Source organism: Vulpes lagopus, chromosome 2, assembly GCF_018345385.1.
Source record: "Vulpes lagopus strain Blue_001 chromosome 2, ASM1834538v1, whole genome shotgun sequence".
In the NCBI taxonomy this organism is placed as follows: Eukaryota; Metazoa; Chordata; class Mammalia; order Carnivora; family Canidae; genus Vulpes; species Vulpes lagopus.
The window spans coordinates 161,485,881-161,492,149 of NC_054825.1; the positions used below are offsets into that span (position 1 = coordinate 161,485,881).

The window sequence follows — 6,269 nt, forward strand, 5'->3', positions numbered from 1 at the left end:
CACATCTATTTTCTTCTCCTCCTCCCAGCTTTGTTCAGGTATAACTGACAAATAGAACTTATACAAGTTCAAAGCAGATGTGATGTTTTCATATACCTATTTATTTTCTTACAGATCTTAGATCGGAAATCTGTGGGATCTGGCTGAGCAACCTGATTAGGGTGTCACAAGTCAACATTAAGGGGTTACCAGTTTGGGTTGTATTCTTGAGATGCTGGGGAAGGATCCACTTTCAGAATCTTTTAGGTCGTTTGCAGAATTCATTTCCTCCTGAATGTTTGTGTGCCCACCTACACTCTACCTTCAATGCCAGCAACCGTGTGTGTTCAATCCTCATGCTTCAACTAATTTTCTCTTCTATTCCATCTCTCTGGCTTCTTTCTCTTTTAAGTACTCTCATTCCATTACACTGGATCCACCCAATAAGCCAGGACAATCTCTCTCTTTGGAGATCATCTGATTAGTAATCTTAACTGCACCTACAAAATCCCTTTTATCATGTACTATACAACATAACCACCCAGTCTCTATTACATCCAGGGTTGGAAAAAAATGCCTATTATTTTTTAAAAATTAAGAATGTACCTACAACTCTTTCACCACTGGTTACCACTTGTGATGGTTTCTCAGAAGGAAAAAACAATGAGAAAAAGGTCCCTACAATTTTTAGTTGTCTTATTTTCTTACAGTAAAGTTTACAAATAAAAGCTCATGAAAGCTCATGTAGCTTAAAGTGTTAGACCTTAGAAATACCACAACACACATATACACAGAGCTTGGGACAGGACAGTTCTTCTCAACACTTCCAACTGGCTAGATACCAGTCAATCGCCTCTCCAACCTGACCCATCCAGGTCACGTCCTACATCTGATTTCCCAATGAACTGTTGAGTATTGTTACCCCAAACTGCATTTTTTCCTCTCATATTGTAATTTCTATTTCATGATATGGAAGAAGTTTTACATGAGTAAAAGTTTGCCTCCTAAGCTGAAGTTAGAAACTGTACATGACGCTTGTAATTGGACTATAAATTGGGAATAAATGAGGGTAAAACAGTGGCCTCCAATCTGCCCTGTGTCATCCATCCCTCCCATCTCCGTTGATCCTTTACCTTACCATACACCCCTCTTTTTCAAGTCGTCACGGCGGGGTATTGGGAAAAGTTTTCAATTAGCAATAATCGCGCCTCGGATAAACCTCATTGGCTACGATACTGCCACTGCGCAAAGCTACACCCCTCTTTTTAAAAAAAGATTTTATTTATTTGAGAGAGAGAGAGCATGAGCAAGGGGGAGGGGCAGAGGGAGAAACAGACTCCCTGCTGAGCAGGGAGCTGGAAGTGGGACTCCATCCCTGGGATCATGACCTGAGCTGAAGGCAGACATTTAACCAACTGAGCCACCAAGGTGCCCATCACACATCCCTCTTCTATTGGCATCCTCCACATCTCCACCCCAGGAGCCCAAACTACCTGCTAAACCTCCACACACCCCTCATCCACATGCAACCCTGTTAGACATCTGCATTGTACCCCAACCTCCTTCCCATCATCTTTCTGACATCTGTCCCTACAAGACCACTACTCCAGGGACTTGAGTGCAACCCTCCTCACCTTCTATCACCTCCTCAAACCACACCATCTTCATCCTTCGTGTCGCTGAACATCGACTCCCAATTCCAGTATCTCCCCCCGTTCCAAGTCCTCTACACTCCACACCATCCACTCCCTCAGCCTCAACTCCTACACAAACCCATTCTGCACCCACATGCCCTACTCCATCACCCTTGACCCCTTCTCCTGGCTCTCTAGCTCCCCCACTGCCTATCACCCTCCCTGGATCCCTCACTGCCCTATGCCTCTTTTGCCTCTCTCCTCAGGCTCATGGTCTCCTCCAGGAGACTCCTCCCTCTCCTCTTCTGACACTGTCTTGGACCACACTACCTTCCTTCAAAGTCTGCCTACCACACACATTCTCCCCTTCTCTCCCACCATGATTTTAACCCCTCGAAGCCCTTGTCTCCTGTGAATTTCACCAAACACAAACCATGAATATCTTCCCTGCAAAGTGCCTATCCCCAATACCCCCTTCATTTCCATGAAACGATGTCTTTCTCCAGATCCCAGTATGCCTCACCCTCTTCACTTTCCAGCGCTTTGTCTCCTTGTACCCTCAAATGTGGCAATGCTCCTTGTGACACTGAGCACACATCTTTTTTCCCCTCTGTCTTCTTTCTTCTCCTGCGCTCCTGTCCCCTCATCCCAGAACCAGTGAACAACCATCTTGTCCCTGGTTCCTGTTTTCCCTGTGCCTCTCACCTGCTCTGTCACATACCTACGCACTGCCACTCCCTCTCACACCCTAATATTCCCACCACACGTCCCAACCTATTATAAATACTGCCTTTGTACGCTCTTACAGGATTAGGATCATAAAGGGGGAGGAGAAGGCTCCTTCTTAGGCATCCAAAAGTATGGAGATATAACTATTCTTCTGTGTAAGAATATACTATTGAGATTCACACAAACCTGGTGACTGTGTGTGGTTTCATGAAGAGGAACTGTGAAGTTGTGTGAATGTCATTATCTGTTTATAAATAAGTGTAAACTTGTGCGTGGTGTTTCAGAATGTTTGAGTGTGCAACTAAGATGGTGTCACAGTGAGTGCATGAGTATTTCACTGTGTGCATGCATTTGTCTCTCTGCATAAATGTGTAAATGAATTTGTGTATATGAGACATCTGAATTCCCCACCATTGTAGCTCTAAACCCTGACTTGAACATTGGGGGTGACTGGATAGTGAATCTGGATCAAATTGTGGATTTGTTTGTAGGAAAAATCAAAGAATCAACTTGAACTTTGAATTTATTTTTAAAAAATATTTTACTTATTCATGACGAGAGAGAGAGAGAGAGAGAGAGAGAGAGAGAAGCAGGCTCCAGGCAGAGCCCCCAACGTGGGACTCGATCCCAGGTCTCCAGGACCACACCCTGGACCGAAGATGGCGCTAATCCGCTGAGCCACCCGGGCTGTCTTGAATTCATGTTTCTTAATTACCAAAGTGTCAAGTGCTCACACAGTAAATTTAGGCAAAATAAGTATGGAGAATTAGTAACCATTTTCTTCTCTGGAATCAGGTAAGTAGCACTGGCTTTTCTGATAGTTTCAGGAATTGTAGAATCTACCTGTTAAACCATCTGATCCCAGTGCTTTTATTTGTGAGGGGCTCTTTGGGGGTCTCTTTTAGAATGTTCTCTTTCTTCTGTGGCTACTGTTCTACTTCCTATCATTAGAGGAGGGAGGTCAACAATGTTAAAGTATATTTTCCTACAAAATTTCCATTAATAATTGGCATTGAATTGAGTGAATGGGTCCAAAGTAGTTGAACCTGATGTGTGCTGAGTTCAATGGTTTGATTGTAAATTGTTGGCATCATATTCTTCCATCTATTTGCATCTTTGAAAACTCTTCCTAAGTATTTTGTCTTATTCCATTTCTTTGCTAATTACTTAAATTATGGTTCAGCTCAGGGGAATGAAGACTGGGAAAGAACTAGACATTGGGGAAACTTCTAGAGGAAGCAAAGAGCCCAGAGACAAACATAATCACTGCCAGTCCTTCATATGGCAGACCTCAGCATTTCCCACTGTCCCCTGTGTGAGACTGTTTGCCTCCAGGGATAATGGAAAAGAGTCTCTCAAAATCATTCTAATACTCTCTTAGGAGATGCTAACTAGAAACTTCTAATTGTTTTTGGTAATTACCAACAGGAGAAAGTTTTCTGAAACAGTCTCAACTCCCAAAGCCTACACTGCAGACAGATGAAATGACAAGCGCAGTTCCAAGGGAGGTAACTTCACAGAATCAAAACCCCCATGTCAGATTCTAGCTACCTATGTTCTGCCCATAGTGGCCACTACAGAGCCCACTCTCCTGGCAGCAGGAAAGTATTTTCTATTTCACTCTGAGAGGCAGAGTCTATAAGGGAAGGAGGCAGATCGGGATTTGGCATAAGTGTTCATATCAGAAAAAAAAGGCATTCTCTGGTTTTGAATCTGGTCCAGTGCCAAGGCACACAGGAAGAATTAATTCCTGAGGAACAGGGTGAGGAACAGGTAAAGAGAGATGGGAGTCCTAGACCCTACCCAATGGATTCTAATACAATGTAATATAATCCTCTCTGACAGTGATTGCTGGTGTTTAATGCAAGGAATAAAACCTGATTTTTAAGGTGCTTAAGGATGTAGTGGTAAGATCAGTCTGCTGTTCAGCCTACTTTAAAGGGATCTTAGACCAAAATTTCAGGATTACTAGAAGTATACCTATAACACCTCTTTATAAACCTTATAACTCCCTTAACACCTTATAAAGAGTAAGATGAATTTATAGGACTCACCTGTCCCTGTGTAGAAAGTGTATCCAAATGGTAATGGCTTGAATGGAAAGGTTTTCTCTAACTCTGAAGATAATTTATGGAGATCCTAATTGTCTCTTGAAAACACTACAGTCTGATTATGTCGAGGCTATTTTTACCCTTAAATTTAGGGGAGGAATATTAAAGGAGTTACCATAATTATGTATTTCACACAACTGTCTGGCTCATATCATCGTTTCCCCGTTTGAAAATATTTTCATCAATTGTAACAAAGGTAACACTCTGGTGTGGGATTTTGACAGTGAGTATATGGGAAATTGCTGTAGCTTCCACTCAATTTTGCTGTGAGCCTAAAACTGATGTTAAAAAAAAAAAGTACCATTTATATTCTCATGACAATCCAAAAATCTCTATCAACTCATAAAATGCACAAAATTTCATGCCTTACACAATGCCATTTTGCATATATGTCATCATTTATAAATACTGCATTGTTGCAAATAATTTTACTTAATTCAGGTATTAATAGGCAAATATGTGATCTAAAATTAATAATTTAGTTTTTAGCCTATAGCATTGTCATGTATTAGTATTTTATGTCCCCAAATGTAAGGTATGATGTGATTATAGAACACTTCCTGTGATAGGTACCATTATACTTGTGTTGATACAAAAGCAATTTTTTGTTGCCACCCTAATATCTAGCCAGCCTTACATCCATTATACACAACTTGTGATGGAGCAGTTTCCTACAGTATTCTACTGCCAGCAGTGCATCTACATTTATTAAGGTATCTAAAGCTTTATTCGTAATTGATATTGGCCTATAAATCTTTACAAATAAATGGAAACTTGCTACATCCAACACTACAATAACAAAAATCTGAAGTCAAATGACAAGGTGTAAAAATCAAAACTAAATATAAATCTGGGGCAGCCCGGGTGGCTCAGCGGTTTAGCGCCGCCTTCAGCCCAGGGCATGATCCTGCGTCACTCGATCCCAGGATCGAGTCCTGCGTCAAGCTTCCTGCATGGAGCCTGTTTCTCCCTCTGCCTGTGCTTCTGCCTTTTGCTCTCTCTCATGAATAAATAAAATCTTAAATATATATATATATATATATATACACACTTATATATAAAAATCTGGATTTGATGAACACAGCTAACTAGCTTTTAGTAGAGGATGGTAGTTTAACACATTGTTAGCAGCTATGAAATTAAATACAAAATGGACACTGGACTTAAAATTTCCCTGATCAGACAGAACCTTTTAAGCCACATAAGAAAAACTTAAAACCTAGCTTATTTCATGAACATAAACAATATATAGGTTATTTCCTGTGAATGCCTCTAATAATCATTAAAAATTTATCTTCCTAAAAAAGGCATAAGATAATTACTTTTAACCAATCTCTTGTAATCCAGAAAGCCCCATTATAATACCATTCACTGTAATCAGGTTATAAACCATCCTGGAACATCATGCCCCTGATCTTCATATGTTTTAAATTTGAAAGCTTCTTGTTCATGAATAGTTCTCATATGCACAATACTATTTGTTGATTTGGGTGTTTTAAATCTGCTATTTCTGGAATTTTGACACATCCCAATTCATTTCAAGTCCCTGCTCTGTCACAAGCAGCAGATTTTGACAAATACTTAACCTTTCTGTGTCTGTTCTCTCCATCTTTTAGTTACAGCCATAGTGGCGCTGGCTTCGTAAATTTGTGAAGCGTGAAGTTCTCACGAGTGCCTTCACAAAAGTGATTTTACATTAAGAGGGCTCTTTAAAGGTTACACATTCAACCTGTGGAAAACTTAGTTAAGATAAACTCAGTGCAAACTGACAAGATGACTGCTGGGTATCTGGCAATGGGGATGATCTCATCACAGA

At 40.7% G+C, this 6,269-nt stretch overlaps 1 non-coding gene across 1 annotated transcript; it reads right to left on the minus strand.

The window, feature by feature from the left end:
- Positions 1-1,093: 1,093 nt before the first annotated feature.
- Positions 1,094-1,232, minus strand: LOC121486039. Its single transcript, XR_005986514.1, has one exon. It is a non-coding gene; the product is annotated as a U4 spliceosomal RNA (small nuclear RNA).
- Between the last annotated feature and the right edge of the window lie 5,037 nt (positions 1,233-6,269).